Raw genomic sequence first — 25751 nt, 5'->3', positions numbered from 1 at the left:
CTGACAAATGAAGCCCTTCTGCATTGTTTTTTTAAATAAAGATCTTCACTTTCTGAATTAAAAATTAAAAGCACAAAAAACACAATCAACAGAAAATTCAGTTCAAAAAACAAAGGCTGAAGAATAGTGGATATTTGTTCTGAGTGTTTGTTCTTGGGCAAGTCCAAGCCCAGCCATTTCAGGAAGGATGGAGTGCTGGAGTGGGATCCCTGTGATTCAGCCTGGTGTGACCTGGAGTGTGATCAGCACTCACCCATCAGCTGACAGCAAACTGGTAACATTTGCTGGAGAATTGATGAAAATTTGAGGAAAATGGGCAAAAAGACCAGCTGCAGAGCATCAGAACCATAGGTAGGCATCAAAGTTTTGAAACAGAGGTACTAGAAATAGAAGATACCAAAGAAACCCAGGTAGGCAATTTTAAAATTGCCTTTCTTTTCTCATAGTCTGAAACTTAGTCCTGCTGTTTAACCTGAAACACACTGGAGCTGTATGGACAACGTGACAGGCTGGTAACTTGCCAGAAAAAAAAAAAAAGTGGTTTGGATCAACTTGTCCTCTTTGCAAACTGTGCTTAAAAAGCAAATGATACCTTCCCACTTTTGCTAGGAATTCAAAATGTTTGCTTTCAACATGTCACCAATACTTTTCCCATTTTGAATGTAAACTTCCACTTTGCATGTTATGGTCAGAAACAGAGCATAAGCAAATTGTCTATTCCATGAACAAAACATGAACAGTTTTCTCTAACCCAGCCTTGGAGAAGGGATGGGAGGAAGAGCTTTGAGTCAACTCCAAACAAAACTGAGAGTTAGTTGGCTGAACCCCTTGGTCTGATACTTGTAAGGCTGCACTCCTGAAAGAGCAGCATCTCAGGCCTTTCTGCCATGGAGCTGGTAAAGCCGAGGCTGGTTTTTGGCGTGGGTGCTGCTGGAGCGCACTGAGTCCCGTACACGGCAGAAATGAGAGTGTAACGCTCGTGCCAATGTAGCAAGGATCAGTGCATTAAAACCTGCCCCACGTTTATGCTCAGCACTGAGGCAAAGCGCTGGCATGGGTGCACTGCCCATTGAACCAGGGTGTCACTGGGTGCTGTCTCCTGCCAGCTGCAGCACCGGGCTCACTGCTCGGGGGCCGCGGCCGGACCCCTTCCCTTGCCGAGGAGCGATTCGGGGCATCTCGGGCCGCTCCAGCACAGCAGACACTCGGGGACATCCGTCGGGATCCCGAGGTGGGCAGGGAAGGCCGGGTCCGGGGCAGAGCACGCTGGGCTGCTCCCAAGGAGGTGGCGGAGTCGCGGTTCCTGCGGCTGTTCTAAGCCTGGACGTGTCGCTCGGTGCCAGGGTGAGGTTCGCGCCGCGCCGTTGGGTCACGGGCTGCGCTCCGTGATCTCTGAGATCCCTTCCAGCCTCAGCGATGCTGGGATTGCCCGTGAGGGGCACTGGGAACTCGGCCGCTCGCACCACCCCACGCCGGCTCCCTCATGGCCGGCCCCGGCAGCGGCGGCGGGCGGTGCCTCGGCCGGGCGGGGCAGAGCGGCGGCTCGGGGCCGGTCCCGGGGCCGCGGGCGGAGCGGGGCGGAGCGGGGCGGGCACCGAGCGGAGCGGCGCGGGCGGGACGGCGGCGGGGGCTGCCCGGAGCCGGCGGAGGCGCGGCCGCCCCGGAGGGCTCTGCGCGGTTCGACCGCAGGTAAGGGAAGTTCGCGGGACCCGCTCCGAGACCGCTCGGAGCCGACGGCGGCAACTTGGTGTCCCGGCGGGATGAGCCCCGCCGTGCCCTGCCCCGGCGGCTCCTCCTCTGCCGCCGCCAAGGCCCGGGGCCCCGGCAGCGGGGCCAGAGCCGCCCCGGGCCCGGGGACGGGAGCGCCGCGTGTGCCCGGGGCGGGGAACAGCGAGGGGGCAGCGCCGCCACATCCCGCCAGCCTCTGTCCCCGCTCCATGTCCCTGTCCCCCGTGCCGTGTCCCAGCCCCCTGCTCCCCCCTGCGTGTCCCTGTCCCCCCGCCGCCTCCCAGTGCTTTCAGCGCTCCCGACCTTCTGTGCCTTGTTTCTGTGCCGGACCTGACGGAACTTTTGGGGAAGTTTTGGGGAGAGGTTGGCGTTCTCTGGTTTAATATTTTCAGCCTCTAGTAGGACGCTTCAGGCACTGGCGCTGTAAAAGTGCAGTTATGAGTTTTATCTAGAGCTAACAAATGTGGTTTGATTTAAGGCCTGGGGTTCTTACATCCTGTAATTATTTTTTCGAGGTCTGTTTCTGTTCGAGCCGTGACTTCGCCCGGCTGAAATCGCTGTGCTCGCTCGCACCGTGGCTGGTGCAGCTGGAGCTGTAAAAAGCTGCTTTGCACCTCCGTGGCTGTTCCTGGGGGGGAGGGAAGCTTTGCTGCTGGACGCTTGGCTGTGCTGTAACACGTGTGTGCTCCCTGTGTGAGTGAGGAGCACAAGGAGGAGTTCCAGGCTGGGCTTGGCTGTGCCGAGCCTTCAGAGGCTCTGCAGGCTCTCCTCTCCTCACTGCGGCCCGGGCACAGCCGCTGCCAGCAGCGCCGTGTGTCGGCTCTGTGCGATTGCACCGGCAGCACGTTGAGCAATACAGGAGTCGCTGCATTCCAAAAAGTAAACAGCAGAAATGGGTCACGGAGTGGGAATATTCTCCGTGCTTACACCGTGGAGCTCTGGGATGAAGATGTCCCAGAGTGTCAGCTCGGCATTTATTGCCTCTGTTAAAGGGAGCAGCTGTACGTTGAGGATTTACATTTGTGAAGGATGTAGGCAGAGGTTTCAGTAGAACTGGTGCTCTCAGTGAGGCAGCATGGCAGGTTGGTTTGGGAAGTGTTCTGGAAAGTAGGGAAGCAGAAATCTGCTTCAACTCTCTGTTCCAAGTGCAGCAAAGATTCTGGCCTCCTGATTTCTTCAGCTCACTGAGAAAATGAAGAGCCAGAGCACTCCCTACTTTAGCTTAGTACCCATCCCAGTGGAGTTTTGGATTTAGCACAGCTTCGTGAAAAGCTGTATCAGAGATCAGCTGCTGGCAGTGACAGTGAGTGTTGGAGCTGTGCTGTGGTGCTCACACATGAGGATTGATGTTCCCATAGCGGGAGGGTGAGGTTGGTGTTTCCTCCCGAAGGCAGCGGGAGCCCCACCTGTTTGCCTGGCTATGAGGGGGGCCCTGAGGAGCAGGTTCCCTCTTCAGCAACCCATCTCCTGCCCTGAGCCCTGGGATTCCTTCCATTTGCTGTCTCTGGGTGTAAGAGTTGTGCTGAGAGACGTTGAAGTTGCTTTGTCCTGTGCACTTGTGTCTGCAGCAGATCCAGGCTCTGCTTGTCCCTGACACTCAGGGTGGAACGCCTTGAAGCCAGGGCTGTCCCAGGGGGCAGGAACCGTGGTGAATTTCACCTTTTTTGCCTCCTTAGATGCAAGTCCTATTTCCTTTCTGGGTTGTGTGCCAGGGCAGTGTGACACACGCTGCAGGAAGGAGAGGGGAGCCGCTGGAAATGTCTGTGCAGGTGCCCGGGGAGGCTTTGCCTGTGACCCGTGGCCACAGGAGGGTAATTGTTAACATTCCTGAAATGACAGCCATTCCCAGGAAACTGAGGTTCCCAGGTGGTGCTGCCGGCCTGGCTGGTCCCGTTGGTCCCTGGATGAGCAGGACAAAGTCTGGTCCCTGCTCACTGGCCAGCTCAGGGTGGCCTGAGCACAGGCAGGCCTGTGAGTGAGGAGGTGCTCGGTGCAGTGTCCTTCAGGAGGCTTTGTCTCCTGAATCCATCCGAGTGGGGCTTCTCTGATGTTTCTCTCCCCACCTAAAGGAACACTTTCAGGGAAGTGGAAATCCTTCCCCTGGAGAGCTTTGAAACCAGCGAAGGTTTAGTCACTTTCTTATTGCTGCCATTGCATCAAACCGGGCCTTTGGCTGGCTGAGCACGGGGGAGTTGCTGGGAACTCCTTGGAGGAACTGACTGATTTTCTTTGTTGTGCTTTGTGTGCTTTTTTCTGGGAAGGTGGAGGGAACATGGAGAGGGGCCCAGATCCCAAATCTGGGACACATGTTCCAAAAGCACATCCCTGACTCCTGAGGTGCTTCAAAAGGAGTGCAAAACCCCCAAATGCCTCTGACTGGGGAGTCTGCTGTTTTGCAGTAGTTTTTAACAGAGAAAGTAGGAGCCAAACATTAGGCAGGATTTAGGAGGGTGATGTTAGGGTTGGTCAGTAAAGCCCCTGTCCCACTGCTGAATTTGCATGCCCTTCCTCAAGGAGGTGCCGGTAACTTCTGCCTCAGCTGCTAAATGGTGATGTGCAGGTTAGGTTGGTGTATCTGAAACAGTTTCTTCTTGTGCTTACCTTGGTGATTGTCAGGGTTTCAAAGCAAAACTGAAGTTTTGTGGCTGCTTTCAAGTGTGCAATTATGAACTGACCCATTTCTGCCTGGCCAAACCACATCTCTAAACTTACAGAAGCAAGGAATGGGTTTATTGGAAGGTTCAGGCAAGTTTTGTTATGTTCATTCCTCTTCAGTGGAATGTGTGCATGCAGCTGTGCATTAAGGATACATAAAAACACTTAATACCTTCATAAGTAAAACTACTTAATACCTTCCTGTACTTAGGCTAAATAGTGAACCCCTTCCCCCATCAGTAATTGTGAGATCCCATTAGTCATCCCATTAGTGACTTTGCTTTTGAATCCAGCCCAGGAGAGGTGAACTACTGTTTCCTTACCTCATGCTTACTGCTGATGTTTATGCCCACATGTTTATTTAACATTTACTATAAATTCCCATCCTGGCTGAGTGAAGACAGGGTGATTATTTAATGACAGCTTTAGAAATCACAGGTAGCCTATTGGAGATGTCTGGCTTGCAAGCATTAACCTTTGCATCACAGAGAAAAAGCTCTGTGCTGTTACCCAGACATTACATCTCTTTCTCTGTGTTTGGAAGAGTTAGCATCTAATCTAGAATGAAAACTTGGTCCTCTTAGAGGTCAATGTTGCTCTTGCCATGTGTTTGATATCTGCACTTGTTGTGTGTTTCCATTTTGAAGTGACTTCAGCAGAGATCACGGTAAGTCCTGACATCTCTCAGTAGGTCTCTGGTGGGATCTTTGCTTTGGATCTTTCTCTCCATAGGGAGGGTGCTTAGCTGGGAACATACCTTGAGATGTAGGGAGTGATGCATTTTTATATTCTCTCCTTTTTATTCCCCCCCTCTCTCTCACAAATTGACCTGTGTATTCACTCAGCTCATACTGAAGACAGTGGCTGTTTGTACTTTTCTAGTAGTGCTTGCTGCCAAAGCAGTACTTTATTTGTGCTTAAAGGATGGAATTTTCAATTAGTAGTTCAGTCATCACACTGGATTCACAGTGGCTGCTCAGGCTGTGTATTGCTCTTGCTATGGGCACATAGAATTTCCTGGTGCCCTTTAGCTTCCAGAGCACTTTGCTTCTCTGTGACTCCTGCAGTACATGAGGAACGTGTGCTGGGTTAAAGCTTTCTCCTTTTTCCATTGGCTGGCCTTCTGTTTCTGTTAAAAGGCTAAGGTAAACCAATTGTGTAAAAAGCTGATTTCTTTCCTTAGTGTAACTATATTTAGATACAAGTTTTGCGGCCTATTGTAGCCAAAGCCTTTCTGTTTGCTGTCCCTGCCTGGGACATTATCATTATCATTAATCATAGAATCATTAATCATAGAATCATTGATTATCATTAATCATAGAATCACAGCATTTGTTAGGTTGGAAAAGACCTCCAAGGTCAACGAGCCCAACCTTTGACCAATCCCCACCTTGTCACCCAGCCCAGAGTACTGAGTGCCACATCCAGCCCTTGCTTGGACACCTCCATGGATGGGGACTCCAGACCTTCCTGGGCAGCCCCTTCCATACCTGACCACCCTTTCCATGAAGAAATTCCTGCTGATGTCCAACCTGACCCTTCCCAGCACAGCTTGAGGCCGTTCCTCACATCCTGTCCCTTGTTCTCTGGGAGCAGAGCCCGATTTCCCCCTCTGGCTGCCTCCTCCTGTCAGGGAGGTGTAGAGAGCCAGAAGATCTCCCCAGGCTTCCTCTTCTCCAGGCTGAGCCCTTTTCCCAGCTCCCTTGGCTTTCCTTCATCAGACTTGTGCTCCAGCCCCTTGCCCAGCTGCGTTCCCCCCTCTGGACACGCTCCGGCCCCTCAGTGTCCATCCTGCAGTGCCAGGCCCAGAACTGGACACAGCCCTTGGGGTGAGGCCTCCCCAGTGCCCACATGTGGCAGGGGCACAGTCCCTGCCCTGCTCCTGCTGGCCACACCATTGCTGGCCCAGCCCAGCAGCCATTGGCCTTCTCGCACACCTGGGCATGCAGGTGTTGGAGGAGGTTCAGCTGCTGTTGACCAGCACCTCCAGGTCCTTTCTGCTGGGCACTTTGCAGCCACTACCCCAGCCTGGAGCGATGCAATGAGGGAGGCAGGTGGAGAACTTGGGAAATGTTGGGCTGTGTAATCCAGCCTTGCCAAACCAATGTATCTGCTGGCTGTGAGTGCTGTGAGCTCCTGCTGTGGAGTGCTTGGTCCCTTTGTGCTGACAGAGCTGATACCTCTGGAGAGAGCTCCTCCCCAGAGCTGCTGGCTGGGGGGAATTGTTTATGGTGAGGTGAGGATGCTCCTGTTCCATTCTGTGCCTCTGCCTCATTAAGCAGTGCAAGGTGTGTCAAGGAACAGCACCAGAGGCCACTTCAGCAGTCTCTGGCTTGTGGTGTTTGAGAGGAGATAAAAATAACAAACCCAGTGACTTTGGGCAGCCCTTGGCTTACATTTTGATGGCAATCCCTGTTCCAGCAGGCACAGTGTTGTAACTCTTGCAGGAATAAAATCCCCTTGCCAAATGGTACCTGTGCACAAAAGGCTCTGAGGTCAGGTGTGCTGATGCAGAAGTGAGTTTGCACTGGCATCTCTCTTTATGGGCTTTTCCCCTAAATATTAGTGGAGAACTGAAGGCTGAGACTGGAGCCGTCTGCTGCAGCATCTGAACTCCCAAGTGGAGAACTCAGTGCTGCCAGGCAGCTGTCAGATTGTGTCACAGATGGGAAAAATCTGATAACCACTAGTGTGAACCAGCATCTTTGAAACCCAACAGTTCTCATGGCTCCAAATGTGATGGATTTGGGAGAAGAACTTTGCTTTCTTGCTTTGTTACAGACACATCAAAATAAGAGGAAAGTGTAATGGTCTGGTCATCCCTGCCTTGTCTCAGACTGATCAGTTCTGAAGCAGAAGCATAGGGAAAAACAGGGTACATTTTATATGTCAGTGTAGAACTAACCCCAGATGGTTCATGGGCAGTGGTTGTGAAGGAGATACAACACACACAGTTTATGGTTGGTAACAGAAAAATAACTGTAAAATAACTGTAAAAGTGTACAAACTGCGGAACAACCATTCCCACAACCTCCTCATTCTCAAATCTTTCCCTTGTTGTGCTGTGTTATGGAGGACAGAAACAAGAAAACGTGCATTTACCCAACCAGCACCAGGCTCTGTTCTGGGGACGAGGGAGAGCAGTTCCTTTCCTGGGTGCTGTGGCAGCTGTGCACACAGCTGTCCATCTGCTCTGGCAGCAGGCGTGGCCATGGGGCTTCTCTCCCAGCTTTGTGTTTCGTGGGCTGAGTCTGTCCAAAGAGCTGAGAGTAATCTAGAGAGGCTGTGTTGCTGAATCTTGACTTCACATTTTCCCTATAGAGTGTGTGTACTCACTGGCTACAGCCAGGTAAGAAGTTTTGACAGAAATACAGCCTTTGTGAAACATGGAAAAGGTAGGAGTGCTGTTGAAGGAAATTAGCTATTTAGCCTAACCCGGGTCATGTAGAGTATAAGGGATGGGGAGAAGGACCTGCATCCTGTTTGGAGGCTGGTCTCCATGCTTTTGGGTGTCATGAGGTTGGCATGTGAAGATGTCTGTAGGATCAAATTAAAGTTCTGCAGAGTGTCGTGCTGCTAATTAATGTCTGTTTTGAAGAGCAGGTGAGAAGAGTACCTTTTTTGTGAAAACACCCTGAGCTGTGGGTGTGCTTCCAAAAATAGTTATGATCTCATGTGGTTGTAACCCTTGTGATCTTGTGCAGCTTTGCCATGTCCTTACACAGCTGCCATGGGTTGGTAAAAATCCCTCTGGCCATATGGAGACTGCCAGAGTCTGTTCTCAGGCTTGGTTCAGGTGGGCTGCTCCTGTGGTAGAGGTGCTGTGGAGATAGGGGAAAGGAGAATGCCTTGGGATATTCTCAGTGAGGGTGAGCAGGTATTCATAGATGTCAGCTGTGTGGTTGTGTTTTGCATGATTTTGGAACATTTCTCGTGTCTTGAAGCATCCATCTCTTCTGCTGTCCTGGTTTCGGTTTTAGACCTGTGCTAAAAGTAGGGTGGATTCATCTTTGTCCATCCCCAGGCTCAGGGGGAGTGTGCAGGATGCTGGGGCAGGCAAGGGTTGGGGTGTGGGTGAGGCTGTGCCTGTGTGGGAACAAGGAACATTCCTGGTGCTGGAACCTGCATTCCAAGCTGGAAAACGTGTGGGAGGTGGTGGTTTGATGGCCTTGATGCTCAGCCTTTTTGCTGTCCCTCGTGCACTGGAAGCATCTCTGGTAGACTTTTGTTCAGGGGTGGGGGAGGGATGGTACACAGAGCTTCCTTTGGAAGAACCAGACAGACATTTTATCCTCCCCAGGAAAAGCAAGGTGCTCCATCCCACAGCTGACAAATCCATTGTGTGATCTGCACCCTGGGGACCTCTGTGCTGCGAGGGGGAACCCCCACATTGCAGCTGGAGGCTGAGGCAGCCATCCTTACTGACTTCCCTGAAGGTCCAAGTCCAAATGTCTGTTCTCCTGGACCTGGATGTGCATCATAGGCAGTGTCATGGCATTAGTGGCCTGCAGAGAGGGAGGGAGGAGTTTGGAGCAGCCAGGGCACACTGAGTGTTCCCCGCTGCTGCCCACAGCTGCTGGTACAGTGGAGCAAGGGTCTTGCTGAAGAAGAGGGGGTGTATTGAGCAGCTGGTCTCCAGGAAAAGCTTGTGGCAGCTGGGTGGCTCCTGGTCGATTCAGGTGCTGGCTTCGTTATAGTATCCTCTGTCCTGCTTCCAAACCAGGATTAAGCCAAGGAAAATATTTCTTTACTCTTAATTTAAATCCCTGGGGAGTTGGTTTTGCATCAGAGCAGACTTGAAAAGGCTTGTCAGTTGGATCTTAGAGCCATCAGCATTTTTTTCCCCTCCACTTAACCAAAGCTGGTTTAATTTGTGACAGCACTTTTAATTTGTTATGTTTGTAAAGGAAACATCACGGGAAAGTTCAGAAATGCATATTTATATTTCTTGCCTGAGCTTAAATTGGTTCCAAAAATTTGGTTTTTGTATTTATATAAAAAAAGGCTGGATTTTTTTTTTTTTATATCACACAAGTTTTGTTTGGTTTGCTCTTTGTTTTCTTCTCCAGAAGGAGCATATAGTGGCTTGCCTTGGTGTCCATCTTCTCTTGGATGTGAAACATGTAACCAGCAGGTCATAAGCAAAAGCATCTTCTCAGAGGTTTCCACACTCATGATGGAGCTGGTGTTGGACCTCCTGTGCTGGGCAGGGCCACTGCATTCTCTGATAGTGCTGGACAGAACTGGATTTTCTGGACTGTCTTTAGGATGTGCAGCAGGAATTTGGATGCTGTGGGGGAGTTGCACCACTCCCTGCCCTCTCCTTGGGAGGACTGGAGCCTGTGCTGGTGGAGGATGCTAGGGAGGTGTGTGCCCTGCTCTGGGTGAGTGGGAGGCTGTGGCTGGGTTTGGGGTGCAGATGTGTCCCCCTTCCCTCCCTCTCCAGTGCCCTGGTGGGGACATGCAGCCATCCAGCAGCAGTGGCTGAGGCTGGGACTGTGCCCCATGGCGTGGGGACACTGCAGTCTCATGGCTTGCTGCTGGCAGCTGGTGTGACCAGATCTGTGGCTCTGCTCCAATGCTGAGATGCTGCTGGCAGTGTTGGGGTGGTGGAAACATCTGGGAGCAGCTGGCTGCGAGATGGGGTGAGTCCTGGGGCTTCCCTGTGGCATTGCCTGTCCTCAGACAGCTTCTTGGGGAGCTTAGAGGATGGTTTATTCTTCCCCCATTCCAGGCCTTCACAAGAGTTAAAAAGCAGCATTGAAGATGTAGCTGCATTTCTGGATGCCATTTGGTGAAGAGAACAGTCATGGGTTTGTTCTGCAGCAGCAGCATCTTGGTGTTTTTCCATTTGCAGTAGAGCTTGAGTGTCCTTTTGGTGCACAGTCATGAGGCTGTAAACACAGCATGGAGATGAGAAGATTGAGATTTATTTTCAGGGTGGTGCTGGTAAACTTCCTGCAGCTTGTGGTAGAGATAATTCTACAGGTTCTGGCTCCATTGTTGTGGCTGGGTGTAAGGTGAATTTAAGAAAAATGTTTTGGTTGAACAGGCTTTCCTTTCTGCTTTACCCAAAGGGAAGTATCTGTTCAGAGCCTGATCTGTTGTTCTCATTACTGAGGGAGTTTCTGAGTGAGACCTAAATCCATGATTATTTGCATGTCCTTATCTGTGTGACACAAGGTTTTCCAGGTCAGTATCTCACATTTCAGACTTCTCTGTGTCTCCTCTTGTCATGGTGTACAGTCTTAAATCTGCATATGCAGGAATGATTTCTCTTAAAGGGTTGGCAAGGTGAAAGGCATTTCTCTTGGCATCATTTTGGGCACAATCAGCTGCTGAGGAGCAGCAGTGCTGAGCTCACAGCAAGCTCTTGGGCTGTTGTTGGAAGGAGAGTGAAATGCAGAGCTGTCCATCCTGTCCATCACAATGCTGTAATGCCTGCTGGGGGTGGAGAGGAGGCACTGATTACCTGCAAGGGGTGTCAGGGATGAGATTTCCGTGTGACCTGCTCAGAGGGAGAGGGAAACATCTTGTAGCCCAGCATCACTATGAGGATGGAGGCCCTCCATGCCTCCAGAGAGATTTGTGTTTGAGAAAAACCACAGCCTGGCCTTGGGGGGGGCTTCCTTTTCTGCAGGGTGATGGCAGTGGTAGCTGGAAATGTTTTTCCTTTTGGAGCTTGTTGGAAGACAATCCCTGTGACGTGTGTATGTTTAGCTCCTTTTTTGCAGAAGCACCAAAGCAGGACCAGGTTCAAGGCTATCTTTTGCAAGGAGCCTCTGGGCTGATGTCTCCATCTGAAATCTGTTCTGAAATTTTCTTCAGCTTGTTGCTCTCAGACCTCACGGTGCTTGAAACTCCTCCTCCCTTCCCCACTCTTCCAAGGAATTTTGCACAGAAATCAATAGCTGTCTAGTTATGACAGCAAAATGAAAAAGGCTGTAACGTCTCCATAGCTACCTAAAAGGTACTTGTAAAATGCTGGTGGAAGAGAGTGCCCTGGAATTATCCCATGCATTCCTTGCACGCACATTGAAAATCGTTTGCATTAGTTAAGTAATCGCTGCAAGCTTGTCCAGTGAGCAATGTTTGGTTACTGCAATAAATTTTTGTTCCTTAAACCCTGTGAAGCTGAAAAAATGAATTTGTTTAACATAGAAAATGAACTGACCTGAACTCTCTGTAGATGAACTGATTGTAAATGGACCAGCTTAATCCAGCTTGGTTTTTTCCTCGTGTTTCATGTAGCATCTGAAAAGAGACAGCTTGTGGCAAATTAGCCAGGGTGAGACTACAAAAAGATTGAATTATTCCTGTTTGAACAGTTCCCAGCATGCGAGCACTTGCTGCTTGGCTTGCACATCCTCTCGCTTGCCAGGGCTGCTGTGATGGAGGTGAAAGTAAATAACCTCCAACTGGAAATCTTGCTTTTGCTGTAAATTATGATTTATTCATTCACCAGTGAAAATACCACAGAGATATGATGAACAAAAACTGCAGTTGCTGTGTGTTTGGCTTTCTTGCAACAGATGTCTCTCCCTGTTGTGTTTCTGTGCAGAGAAGCTGTTTGACACTCTTTCCTGTGCTGTCCTAGGTGGTAATCGTACTCCTGGTGGGACCTGGTGCTGTGTGGAAAGGCAGCTGTCAGAACAGAGGTGTTTGCTTGGCATGTGTGTGTGCCTCACACTGGGCCGTGGCAGCAGAAAAACAGGCAGCAGAGTTGGGCCTGCCCTGTTCAGGCAGGGCTGAGCTGACTGGGGCACCTGGAAGTGCAGAAGGAGCTGGAACAAGGGGATGTTTCTGTAGGGGCTTGTCTCGATATGCTGGTGTATCTCCGTGCCTCTTTTGGAGGGGAAGGACTCTGCAGTTTTGAGAGCCACAATATAAGAAGGATTTGAATCTCTCAGACAATGTCCAAAGGAGAGTTTTGGAGATGGTGAAGGGCCTGGAGGAGAAGCCCCATGAGAAGCAGCTGAGGGCACTTGGTCTGTTCAGCCTGAGAAGAGCAGACTGAGGTCAGAGCTCACAGCAGTTCTGCAGCTTCCTCATGAGGGGAAGACGCGGGGCAGGCCCTGATCTCTGCTCTGTGTGACCAGGGACAGGACACAGGGAATGGCTGGAGCTGGGTCAGGGCAGGGTCAGGGTGGGTATCAGGGAAAGGTTCTTCCCCCAGAGGGTGCTGGGGCACTGACCAGGCTCCCCAGGAATGGACATGGCACCAAGGCTGCCAGAGCTCCAGGAATGTTTGGACAACAACCTCAGGCACAGAGGGGCGTTCTTGAGGCTGTCCTGTGCAGGCCAGGAATTGGACTTTGATGATCCTTGTGAGTCCCTCCCTACTCAGCTCATTCTGTAACTAAAAAGGGTAGGGAAGCTACAGCACGTGTGGTAGTTTGGGATCAGCCACCCATTTGTTTAGGACAGTGTATCCAGATGGACTGCTGATGCTAAATTGGAATTTGGCTGTGATTTTGCAGTTAATTTCTCTTCTTACTAAAAATGTTCTATATAATTTTCCTGTGGCTGTGGTAATTAGGCTTGGCTTTGCTGTTGCACATGGTGAGGAACAACTTTTCCATTCCTCAGATCCAGCTATGTTCATGTAGCTCCTGCAGAGTGTGCATTTAGGAGCAAAACAGGGGCTCTGTCTCTGTCTGTGTTAAAAGGAAGGAATTGGGTCCTACCATTCCTCCCTTACTTCCCTCTGAGCCTTACTTTGTGGTCTCTTTGCCCTAGGATATAGAGCCAGTTGTGGGTGAGGTTACTCGCTGTAAGCAGAGTGAGAAATAGGAGTACTTTCCATAAAAACCTCCTAGAGTCCATGAAAGTACCATTTCTGCTTCTAGTCAGAGTTCCACTTTGCCTTGTTTGACTTACCACGTGCTTTTGGAAGAGAGAGATGGTTGGAGATGGAGACCCAGAGATAGTGTAAATAGAGATGCCTGTCCTGTTGTCTCTTGTCTTGGCAAGCTGTTAGGGATATGGCTGGGAAGGGAGGAGGACACCCTGGTACCAAAGGGATAGTGGGGGTTCTGCTCCTCAGGTCCTTGGGCATGGAAGTGAGGGGCAAGGAAACAGGGCCCCCAGGGAATGTAGGGTGCCTGGACTGGGCTTGTTGGGTGGTGAGAGCCCCACCTGAGCTGCTGCAGAGCAGGGGACCCTGCTGGCGCTTGAAGCTGGCAGTGCCACATGCCAGGGGTCCATGTTCTCAGTGCATGTCCCTGCCCTCCCACAGGCACACAGGGAAATTCAGAGTGCTGTAATTTGTGGTGTCCTTCCTTCAGTCCTGCCTGTCTTGCCTGTGCTGCAGAGTTTTGAGACAGATGTTTTCCTCTGGTATCAGGCCCTCATGCCTGGATTTTGTTGGTGTTTATACAGAAGTGTGAGGGCAGCCAGAGGTTCTGAAGGGTCTGATAGAAGCCATACGTGAGATTAATCCAAATTAAACTGTTAGTTGTTCCCTGATAAACAGGAGGTTACAGCACAGACTCAACATGTGGCATAGCTTTGAGACTATGAGAAATGAAGCATGAATCCTCCTCTGAAAGTTGGCTGTCTCTGTTTGAGGCCTGATGAGATTTTGAGACAAGCCAGTACGCCAAGCTCGCTGTGTAGGCGTTTGTGGGAAATGAGGCAGATTTTTGGGAGGGAACTATGGGTATAGGGAGGCAAAGGAGTGCTGGAGATGAACTAAAGTAACTAAAAATCTCTGAGGCTGCTCAAGGTGAATCTGTGGACCTGCAAACTCCTCCCTGTGGAGGAGGGAGAAGTCAGGCTGTGTGTCCTGCTAGTGTGGGCCTAGCTGGAGCTGCTTTGCCTGCATGGTGGGATTTTGTGTGCCAGTCTGTATGCCAGCTTCCTCCTGGTGCTCCGCAGCCGTGGAGCATGTGGCAGGGATGTGGAAGGCAGGGGAGAGCAGTCTGGTCAGGGCAGCTTTCCAGTGAGTGGGTGACAGCCCTGTTCTTGTGGCAGAGCCTCTGGTGGCACTCAGGAAATGCTGGAGGTTGATTCATGGCCAGACTCTCAATGGGAAGCTTGGCATTCCCCAGGACAGTGTGAAAACATATTGCTGGGATTGTCTCTGGCCCTAGCCCTCTTTTCCAAGCACTGGGGTGAGGGTGTTTTGGATGTCTCAGCTGTAATGGCATTAAGGAGCCATCGTTGGCTGGAATGATTTTCCCTGGATGGAGCCAGAGACAGCTCCCAGAGTCATGGGGCTTTGCTGGCTTGTCTTTGGAGTGGACAGATTTCTCCCAATGAGGATTTTAGGCCTCTCAAAGAACAAAAAGTGTACAAAGATGTGCCTGCTCAGGAAGGTGTGCTGGGAGCAGTGGAGGCAAGAGATGGACAAGTGTGATTTTGCAGATGAATTTGTTCTGGCCTTGAACTGTGCTTCTCTGTGGGGTTTGCAGTGCCTCCGGGCACTTGGCACCTGCTTGGCACTTAGACCATATTGACTACTTGTGTTTGGAGATCCCAAGAGGAGGCTTCCCCTCTAGGCTTCCTCTTGCAATTCACATCTGTGGAGCAGGATGCAGATGCTGCTGGCCAGGCTGTGGGGATTCATGTCCAGCTGTGTATGTACAGCGGGGGAGAGATGTTATTTTGGCATCTGCAAAGGCAGCTTACTAAAAATAAGCTAAAGCCCATGAACCCAGGAGTGAAAGTAGTTAACCCATAAGTCTCACTTGATGCATCTTTGTTTTTCTTCTGCCCTGAGGAATATTTGTTTGGAGTATGCTCCATGTTTCAGCGTTTGCTGAAAAGCCAGTTGTGCTCATGCTGGAGCTGCTGCTGTGTGGATGGGGCCAGACTGGGCTCTTAACTCCACCACTCACTGCCTTTGAGGCTGGGATAAGTTGCCTTCCTTATTTTTACTGCTTTCCAGCTATCAGGGCTTTTTTTCTGGTTTTTTGAAGCCTTTGTGCTGTATGAGGGCAGAAAGTAGTCATGTCTGAGCAGAAGCAACACTTTTTGGGGAGTCAAGTGGCATGTGAAGAGGTGAGTGTGTCACAGCAAGACCTTTCCTGTGGTTTGGGCTGCTGGCCCTGGCATGTTTTATAGGTTTGGTAGGGGCATTTCCTCACACACTCGTAGCAGCCTTTCCCCCTGAGCTACTTTGTGGTTTCAGGCCCTTTCCATACCTTGATGCTGTCTTTCCCTGCATCTCCTCCTCCCGTGTGCGCATCCTGTGAGCTGACCTGTGCTGAGGAGTCCCTGCCAAGACCTCGTGCAGGTTTTGGGAGTGGAACCACCAGGCTTCCTCCTACGCAGGGCTGGGGCCTCCAGCACTGCAGGGCTGGCTTCGTTTTCAGGAAAACAGAATAAAGCAGGTCTGTGTTAACTTGTCTTCACAGAGCTGCTCCTGGCTGGGTCATAGCTGGTAGAGAGACAGACTTCCAGATTTTCATGTTGTGAAGAGAAAGCCTGTGCTTGGCTGTGTCTTCATAACTGTTTTCTGTCACTGCACGCCTGCAGTAGTTGGAGGTAGTGTTACATTTCTGGACAAGGCTTTGAACAAGATCTGCTGTCAAAACAGCTTGATAAACTGCTTACTGTGATGCAGAATGCTGGTCTGTCATTTTGCAAATTGAATTGCTGGAAAGCTCTTATGATTATTAAAAGATACTTTGTGTTAATTTAATTTCCTGTAAAAGACACAAGCTGCGTGATTTAAAGAAACAAAGCAAATACTTAATCAAGGTAAAAGCAAAACCTTCATATCTGTGCATATGCAGTGCTTAATTATTGCATATTTCTAATGACATCCTGTGCAGGGACAAAGTAAAAAATTACACATAAAACCCCTGTACTTTAAAATTTGTCAGTTTCGAAAAAAGCTGGAAAATGAGTAATGAAACCCAGGCAAAGCAGGAATGAGGAAAACATTGCTTTAATATCTTCTCTGAGTGATGAGAAGCAGGAAATTTTCCCCTCATTGTATTTTAAATGAGTTTAAAACTGTGTTCCAGACAGCTTGTGAACAATCAGAATTCAGGGGTGGTTTTGTGAGCAGAAGGGCTATTATTTGGGCTTTCTGGCTGGGCTCCAGCTCAAGGGGTCTCAGTTGGGGTGAAATGCCTCCTTGCTATGGGCAAGCACAACTGTTGCCTCCCCCTGCTGTTCCTCAGGGACCGGCAGCCTCTCCTTCCATTTTTATCATGCTGATATCCTTCAGAACTGAGTTAAGCTCTAGTGATCTCACCCATATATTGAACTTGACTCCTGCTGGCAGTGAAGGGCTTGTGTGCCCAAAATACTGAATGATTGTCTGGCCACTCTTCCCGTGGTGTTCTCAGCTGTATGTTACTGTGGAGCTGGTCCCTCTCAAATGAGTCAAACATGAACCATCTTGGGCATCCTTCAAAGGAAGGATGCTGCTCTGGATAGCAGTAGGTGTGCTTTTAAGGATTTCAAGGGGTCTGAAAGCTCTGTTGTAATTATATACAGCACTAAACTGTTATAACAAACATATAAAAATATGTATACAAATGTTGTGTTGCTTTCTGAGTTTGTCCACTGGGTGTGATGGAATTGTGTTGAAAATAGTGGGGGAATACTTTGAGAGTTTTGGGGTCCCTGAGTGTTGGTTGCCTGCAGTGGTGCTTAGGCACTGCTTAAATGTGCTTAATCAAACATTTGCCTGTGTCTCCTGCCAATTGAAGTTAAGCATTGTGCTCAAATTCAAGATGCAGATGGGAGGGCAAGTCAGGGAGAGTGCTGGAGTTAGTTTTTCAGTGTAGACAAACTCTCTGGTAATCAGTCTGTTTATCTAAGTCCTGCAGCAGTTTAGCATTCCTGTTCTGTGTTTCCCTTTGCCTGGACTGTCCCCTCCTGCTACACGGCTGTTCAAAGTCTGGCTCGCCTCAGAAGTGGCTCTGCCTGTCCATAATACATCAAGTGATGTTCCTGGGGCTGTGTGTGCTTTATAAAGTCTATTGTGTGGATAGATGCTTGTATAATCTCCAAATGCTTTTCCTTGCAACAATGCTAATGCAGCATAGTTCATCATGAACTGAATTATCATGTAGTGATATTTCTCTTACAAATACCCAACCCTGGGAGCGAGGTTGGTGTTTTATTTACTGGGTGTTGTTCAAGAGCTTTGCTGTGTCCTGCTGCTGCCTACTCTGCTCTAGAGGAATCATAGAATGGCCTAGGTTAGAAGGGATCTTAACACCCAGTTCCAGCCCTCCTGCCAAATGGACATCTTCCATTACCCCAGCTTGCTCAGAGCCCCATCCAGCCTGGCCTTGGACACTCCCAGGGATCCAAGGGCAGCCACAGCTTCTCTGGGCACCCTGAGCCAGAGCCTCAGCACCCTCACAGGGAAGAATTTCTTCCTAATTTCTAATGTAACTCCATATTCTTTCAGTTTAAAGCCATTCCCCCGTGCCCTGTCAGTACATGTCCTTGTCAAAAGTCGCTCTCTTGTAGCCCCAGAAGGTGCTTGAAGGTCTCCCTGGGGCTGCCTTTTCTAAGGGCTGAGCAGCCCCAGCTGTGAGTCCTGAGGGAATCCTGCTACCACGTGTGACTTGGGCAGGTCCCCTTTGCAGGACAGCTGGGGAGCTGCGTGGTTCCCTGCCCTGCAGCCCAGGGTGTTCCTCTGCTGGCTCTCTGTGTGTGCAGTGTGGCTGTACCAAGCTGTCCCCAGGCTGTGACCCTGCCAGTGTTCCCAAACCGAGCGCTGCAGGTCACAGGAAGTACAGCTGCATCGCTTGGAGTCTCCTCAATTCTTTAAAAGGATTTCCTGGGAACAAAGGCTCTTATTGCTCTCGTTCTTCAGTTTGGTTTGTTGTTTTTTTTCTTCTGCCCGCTAATAATCTTGGCTTCTTGTTCACTGTTCTCTCTCGTTTTTAAGCAGGCTGGGGAAATAATGATTTCCTTGTTTTTTTAATTCTGAACTAAGTTTGGCGTGGTATCTGTAAGGCAAATAAATCTCCTTTTTGCTACTTCTTGGCTTAAAAATACCTTTAATTTAAGAGAAAATACAGATCTAAAATAAAAAATACAGTTTGACCTTTATTAGTTAGGAAAATAGTGATGTAATGAAATGGCTACTGAGAAGCATCAGTGGCAACAATCACATGGCCCTTTACTTGTCGTTTTCCTGGCTCCACTTTTCAGAAAGCCCCATGCTTTGCCAAAATTGGTTCTTAGCCAGTGCAACTATAGTGCCACATGAGGCTTAAAGTCTGCTTTGATATCTGCCCTCACCCAAATGATCAGTTCCATCAAATTTAGATTGAGCAAAGGTGGAGGGGACAACTGGTGAGGGGTTGCAGCAGAGTTCCCTGCTGTCCCATCTGTCCCAGAGCAATCTCACCCCACTGGAGCTGCCTGCCAGACGTGCTTGCCTGCAGCACAGCCCTTCTTCCCCCTGGCCAGGCAGTCTGGAGCAGGAGGGCAATGGGCCAGGGGGACAGCCTCTCCTTGCAGCCCAGGTTAAGGGCAGCATCCCCGGGGAGGGCTCTCAGGTGGCCATACAGCCACCTTCCTTCCTTTTCCCACCCCACCCTGCCCCTTGACATCATCTTGGGGATAATTGCAGCTGTTCAGGGCAGCAGAGAGCTCCAGCTGCTGAATCAGTGGGCGCAGCTGCTGAATCAGTGGGCACAGGCATTTCTGGATCATTCTCCCTCGGGGTTTGGGACTGACTGCATCTCCCCAACATTGACTGTAAAGGATCTGTGACTGACATGAAAGGACTTGGAAAACATTAAAAATTGGTTTAGCCCTGCCCTGGCACCTTCTGCTTCTGCTTTAATGACATGCAAGTGTAACCATCAGAGCTTGGCTTTCTGGGACTAATCCAGCCTTGGCTTGAGGAAATGGATATTTAGGTGGTGCTCCATTAAGTCAGTGCTATGACTTTGTAAAAAGTGTCCTTTGAATCAAACCTGGTTCCTTTGTGCTCAGACAGAGAGTGGCCTGGGTTAGCAGATTCCCCTGCCTATCTTTGTTCAATGCTCTCTTCCCTCCCTGACTTTACAGTGCTGTTGGGTCTTACCTCACTTGGCTCCTATGGTTTGCATGGCTGCCATGTGGGAAATCTGCTGCCATCCTCAACCTGCTGCAAATCTGATGGAAAACTCTGTTGTTTGTCTTGAACAAGGAGTTGAGGAGACTTGTAGTGGCTCGTTGACCCTTTGAAAACACACGGAGGATGGATTGGGCAAAGTGCAATTTTCAAAGCCATCTCCCACGCTCTGGTGTGTTTGTTTGCTTTTGTCTGTACTAACAAAGCTTATTTTGAATTCTGTATCAGCATCCTATGGAGGCTCCAGTATTACCTCTGGATTTATTACACCTAACTTCACAGTGTTGGATTTGCATAAGCTTAACAAGGTTACAATGTACAAGTTTAATTAAAAGTAGTAGAGCCTTTGGATAGGAAGTCAAAATCTCTATTATTAATACAGTACAATTAAGTTTCTCAGTACCTAGCTAGTAATTACACAAAATTCATTGCATTATGGAAAGATTGTTTGGAAACAGAAGCATAGAGGTATGTAGAAATAGGCTTTTGCAAATTTCAACTGCCTGAATTGTTCTACTCTTAAAAAACATTTTCTCCCTTTTGTCTTAAATAGTACTATATTTGCTGTTTGGAGTTTGTAACTACAGCCTATTCCTTTGCTTGGCGTGGATGGTTTTAAACAGCTAAAGCTTTGAGGTTTGTGTGTCGTGAGGTGCTGCAATCCAGTCATTCATTTTCTCTTCCTTGGTGAGTGTTTACAGAAATTTTGAGGGCTCAGCGAGGACTTGGACTCATCCAGAAGCAAAATCATCTGTCGTGAACACTCTTGAATAACAGGGAAGGCTGGATACAAATCTGTATTCCCTGTTTTCAACTAACTTGTAGGGAGTGGTAGTCAGTGCAAGATAGTGCACTATTTCAGAACTATTTCAGCAGTGACCTTTTCAGCATCCAGCATATTTATTGTCCAAGAACTGCTGGAAGAGCTATAGTGAGATGGATCTTTAAAGTCTGGATTGCATGCACAGGACTGGAGTCTACAGCTGCTCTGGGTTTAGGATGTCTTTTGTTGCTTTCCCTGAGGGAAGCCTGCAACAATGAGGTGAAGAGATGTGCTGGAGCCCTGGAATGGGTTGGCAGCAGAGCCCTGAACATGAAGCCAGAAGGCAGAGCGTGCTGGAGTGTGATCACCAGGCAGTGATTCTGGAGTCACAGCTCTGGGCAGACACACAAGTGCATTGCTCTCCTGTGGCATGTGGTGCTGGTGTCTGTCCTGCTCTCCTGTCCTGTGCTCATTCTGAGCAGCAGGTAAACTCCATTTACCCTGCTCTGCCTGGAGAGTTCAATTCTTCAGTGCTACAGTGCTGTTTTGGTTTTTTTTTTTAAGAAGGATTTCTTTAATGAATTTCTTTTGGCAAGCAACTCCAAGTAAACTCAGAGATGTAAAGCTTCCTAAATTACTCATCTTTTCCCCACAAAAGTGGGTAAAATGTAGAGCTTGTCTCAGACATTTTCTAATGATCAAATGTATCTGGCTTCAGACTGAACATCTGAAAGAAACTTCTGGGAAGGAGAGCCATGGAATAAACAGCAAATGAAATCACTTTACAGCCCTCTTTTGTATTAACAGAGGAGGAGAAGAGTGATTACTTCTTAGCAAATTAGGCTACATAAAAGAACTCTATATAAAGATTATAAGTGCCCTAATGAGTAATAATCAGTGATGAAAGCAGAAAGGGGAAATGCATTATCACCAGCTGCATTGCTGCCATGTCTCTGAGGATTACTGGGGTTTAATGAGGACCTGTGGGAAGCTCTTTCCGTAATTCCATCTTGCAGGAGGTGATCTCAGCCTGCAGGTCCCCAGCTTGCATGAAGGGCAGGGAGGGAACTCATGAATTAAAAAGCAATGTGGTGTTGCATGTTGGGAGCCCTGTGCTTGAGATGCCTTCTCTGCAGAAGAGAGGCAGCAGGCATCTCCATGGGGCAAGTTGTGCCCTGCTGCACACACAGCTCATAGAGATCTTCCCAATTTGTCCTTCTCTTCCCTGCATTTCATTTCTTGTGTTCTCCTGGTTCATCCAGACCTGGTTCATCTGTAGAGCACTGTGTTGATATAGTCCTCTCTTAATGCTCATCTTGGCCTGCAGAGCCCCACATTCAGAAGGGGGGGCCAGTTCAGTGTCTCCTGGACCTTGTCTTTGCTGGGTTAGAGGGATGCTAGGTACCTAAGGATGGTAAATAAGGAATGTGTGGGAAGTGCAGGTTGTGTTGCAGCTCAGCAGCTAAGGGGTTTCATGGAAATCAAAGTTGTTGCAGTGTTTTTGTGAGTGATGACTTGCCCTGCAGATAAAGCAGGAGCTGGGTTTTACTGTTTAGTCAGGTATGGAAGGCTGTTTTCTCCCCTCATAAGTTTATAGGATTCTTAGAAGAAATTTCAGGATAAAAGGAACTGAGGCAGAAGCCCAATCATTGAATCAGTCTCTCATGCTGTGTGTGGAGGGGTCTCTAATGAGACCAAATGACTATGGACAGTGATGAGGGTGGGTTTGTATTGCAGGAGGTGAAAGATATGGTGGTGACTTGCCCTGAAAAGACCTTTTGGAAAGACCTTCTCCTGTCTCCATTGCTTCCACCATCCCCTCCATGGGACAGCAGCACGTGCTCCTGGGTTTGGCTCAAAGAGACAGACCCTGCAGCCTTCCAGTGAGAGGCTTGGGTTTCACCCAGCCCTTCTGCACAGGGAATGATCTCCCTGTGCTCCACTGCCTCTCCTGACAATGGTCCCTTCCCCAGTTTCCCTGTTGGAAAATAATCAGTTTAAGTGATACTGAAGTCTTTTTTGCTGTCTCCCAGATTGTATGCAGCAGATAAAAATCTGTTTGGGTGAATTGTTAGGTTCTAGCAACATCTGTTTGTAGGATGTTTAATAGAAGCATGCTTGTGTGGGATGTATCCTGCTTCTAATTTTAGCTCTTCCCTGTGGGAAAGATGATTATTAGGTGATTTCTAAATGAAGATATAACACAACAAATACTTAATGGTGCACTTGTTTACCCTCAGCATCTTCTAAGTAGTTTTTTCACATCTGACCTTTCATTTTGGGAGTCTAAGCAAAGCTCACCTCTTTCCTTAAAGAAACAAACAACTGCTGTTCCACAAAACAAACCAACCAGTTAAGTATGAAATACTTACTTATCCACATTCCATGTGAAATATGAAAGTGCCTCTCACTGAGCTGGTTTCTGCTTGGCTGCTATGGTGGCTAGGGCTTGTTCTTCCACGACAGTGAAAACTGGGTGGATGAAGTAGGAGAGTTTATTGGACTGAGCTGAGTGGAAAGCTCATAGGTGAGGATGCTGCTTTCTGGGGTCAGATATACAATCATAGACTGGTTTGGGTTTGAAGAGGCCTCAAAGATCGTCCAGTTCCAGCCCCCTACTGTGGGCAGGAACACCTCTCACTATCCCAGGTTGCTCAGAGCCCCATGTAGCCTGGCCTTGATATCCCCATCTGTCTGTTTCAGGATGTGGTACAATGAATTTAGTTAGTTGAAATTCATTGTGACTTAAGGCTTATTGTTTTTGTGGGGTACCTTTACTTTTGTGCCCAGACTCTGTCTTGTTCCCAGTCCCAGTGTTTGGAAGCTCGTTTCCATAAGTCTCACCCCCTTGCTCCTGACACACTGCAGTGCTTGGCTCAGAGCCCTGGGCTGTGGATGCCAGCACCTGCTATTAATAAGTGGAGCCAGACTATCCCAACTGGAGAGAGATCCTCTCATCACAGGACACATCTGTGCTCCTGGCAGGACCAGCATTTTCTCCATGCTGCCATCGGGACGTGTGTTGCTGTTGACCTGGGGTTTGCAGGAGCAGTGGAGCTGTTGTGGTGTCTGCCTGTCTGGAGGCTGGCTGAAGTTCCCTCTGACAAGTGGGGGATGTGGTTTTGCATATTATGACCCTGGAAAGCTTGGGAGGAAGCTGCTGCTGGTGACTTTTTAACTTGCTGTGTAATTGGTATGCACTTGGAGTGGTGGTCTAGAAGTGGAAAATGACTTTGTATCTTGTTTAGCCCCTGAGTCATGTACTCTGCCTGCATCTTTCTTTTCTGTCTCATGAACTGCCACCTTGCTGTTTTCTCTGAGCAAAAAGCTGCTTTTTCTGTTGTTGCAAGACACTGACCACTTTAAAAAAGCTAATGAAGTGCTTCCTCTGAGAATAATGCTCTCTAATTGTTAGTGAAATAGTTTTTAACATTGGTGGCAACATCCTTGTTTGTTCCTTAACTAAAGTGCTGTAATAGGTTAGTTATAAAGCAGATTCCTGAATAAAATTAGTAAGTGGGACTAACTATATTTGCCACTGGTGGCCCTGGGACTTGCCCTGAGGTTGCTGGTGGATCAGCTGCTGGGCCAGCCAAAGGAGGGAATTACTGAGTTCCTGCAGCAGAATCTGATCCTGTGAGAGGCTCATTTGGATGTATCTTCTCTACCTGCACAATAATTTCCCCCAAAGGTGTAGGAATGTGACATCTGTTTGGATCTCTTTGCTTTCTGGCAAATGTGGTCAAAACTGACAAGCAAGTTGAAAATTTAATAGGGTGAGGACTGACAAACAACACTACCACATAAACTTAATTTCCTTAAGATTCCAGGCCAGAAATATGTGCTGAACGTTTTATTCTGCAATCATGTGCTTTAAAACTGTGTGGAACAATGTGATTAGTAGAAATATTATTTTCAGGATCATTTGCAGTGCATATGAAAGCACAACAGCTGAATCCTGTTGTGTGCATGTGTATTAGCATGTAACCAACTTAAAAGGGCTGAAACAACCCAAATGTCTGCATAGAGAGAAAGCAAAATACAGGTATTAAACTTATTTGAAGCTGGCAAAACATCTAATTAAGTTGAAACTAATTTCTAGGGTTTTTAACTCTAATCCTTTGGCTGTCTCCCCTTGACAGCAGCAAAAGGATGTTGTTTTGTTCTTTTTCTTAGTAAGTGCTTTTGGGTTTTGCTTCTTGCAATGCTTTCTCCTCACTTCCCAGCTCTGGAAACACAGAGTTGGGCTGTGTGTGCTTCAATAGCAGGGTTCTGTAAGCTTGTGGTGATTGGTGCTGTGTAAGTTCCTTTGAGGAATGTCAAAGTATTGCTCTGAATGTGAAGGATACCCAGAACAATTAAGGGTAATTGAAGGGCAGGCATGTTCCTGGAAAGTGGTATGGGGAACTTTATGTGAGAGCCTGATGCCTTTTTGTCAAGGAATATCTTGTGCTTATTTTGAGCAGAGTTGGGAAGGAAGACAGAAAGCAGAGTAAGGTAACACCAGTGAGTTTTAGGAGATGAACACCACTGATAGAGCAGTGCCTTTTGCATTTGATGGAGTGTGCCAGGGTTGAAGGGATCAGGGACATGAAGGCTTTTCCTGGCTCTTTTGCATATGTAGTGGAATAAAACCAAATTGGTGCCTGAGAGAGATAACACTTTGATAATCTTTGTGTGTTCATTTAGTGATAGCAGTGCTTCACTGTGGTATCTTGCCCTAAAGAAAAATCCGTCTCCTCTAACAGAGCTCTTGCAGCCTCAGTTGCTTTGGGCTGCTGTCTGATTAACAGGATCCATGGCTTTAGTCACCTCAGTGTCAGCAAACGTGACACAACACTGAGGGGAGAACAGCAGCAGCACTTGGTGCTCTCAGATCTGTCATTCTCTCATCTGATTCCACAGACTTATCATCACCCTGCTTCAATAACATGGGGTTTGGGGCATGAGATCTTCAGTTAAATGAATGAAGTAGTCTTCCATGTTTTTCAGCCAGTTCTGCATCTTCCATCAGCTATCATCAGCATTTTCACAGCTGACAGGAACTGCATGCAGTGGCACTCCAGTTCCGAGATGGACACAGTGGTTAATATAAAATTAGTCATAGATTAGTCATATTTTTTCTTTGTGTAAATAACATCTAGTTTCACTTAATATCTGATCAGTCAGTGATTTAAAAGCTTTTATTGAAACCTTCTGCAGTTTGTTCTTGCTGCTGGTCTTACAAGTACTTCATTGAATGGCCTATCTTGTGTTATTCATCTCTGACTCATGAGATTATTCAGACTATTTTATTATGCTTCCAGAAAGTGTTTCTTTGCTGTGGTGATTGGCTATGTTGTCTGTATCCTCCAGTGCTGTTGTGTGGATTCAGTGACTTCTGTGCATGTACATTGTTCAAATGTGCTGTTTTGTGGTAGGAAATGTTGTGTGAGCTATCAGCTGGTTGGGTCACTGGAGTTAATGCTGTGGTTAGTTTTGTTCCGTTGTGCCAGACCCCCTGGGTTTGGCTCAAAACTTGTTTTTTAAGCTCAGGGCTGGCACTTGTAAATGCACAAGTTT

General features: G+C 48.4%; 1 protein-coding gene across 15 annotated transcripts in view; it reads left to right on the top strand.

Moving 5' to 3' along the window:
* Positions 1–1588: 1588 nt before the first annotated feature.
* PPFIBP1 (PPFIA binding protein 1) overlaps positions 1589–25751 on the top strand; it is a 101592-nt gene continuing 77429 nt past the window's right edge. For all 15 annotated transcript variants that reach the window (XM_064701439.1, XM_064701402.1, XM_064701394.1 and 12 more), the window contains exon 1: positions 1589–1689. The gene's annotated coding sequence lies outside the window, so the exon portion shown is untranslated. The remainder of the gene's footprint in view (positions 1690–25751) is intronic.

This window comes from Zonotrichia leucophrys, chromosome 1A (genome assembly GCF_028769735.1).
Source record: "Zonotrichia leucophrys gambelii isolate GWCS_2022_RI chromosome 1A, RI_Zleu_2.0, whole genome shotgun sequence".
Lineage (NCBI taxonomy): Eukaryota > Metazoa > Chordata > Aves > Passeriformes > Passerellidae > Zonotrichia > Zonotrichia leucophrys.
Note: the sequence above shows the minus strand (reverse complement) of the source record. Positions and strands in the feature narration are given on the sequence as shown.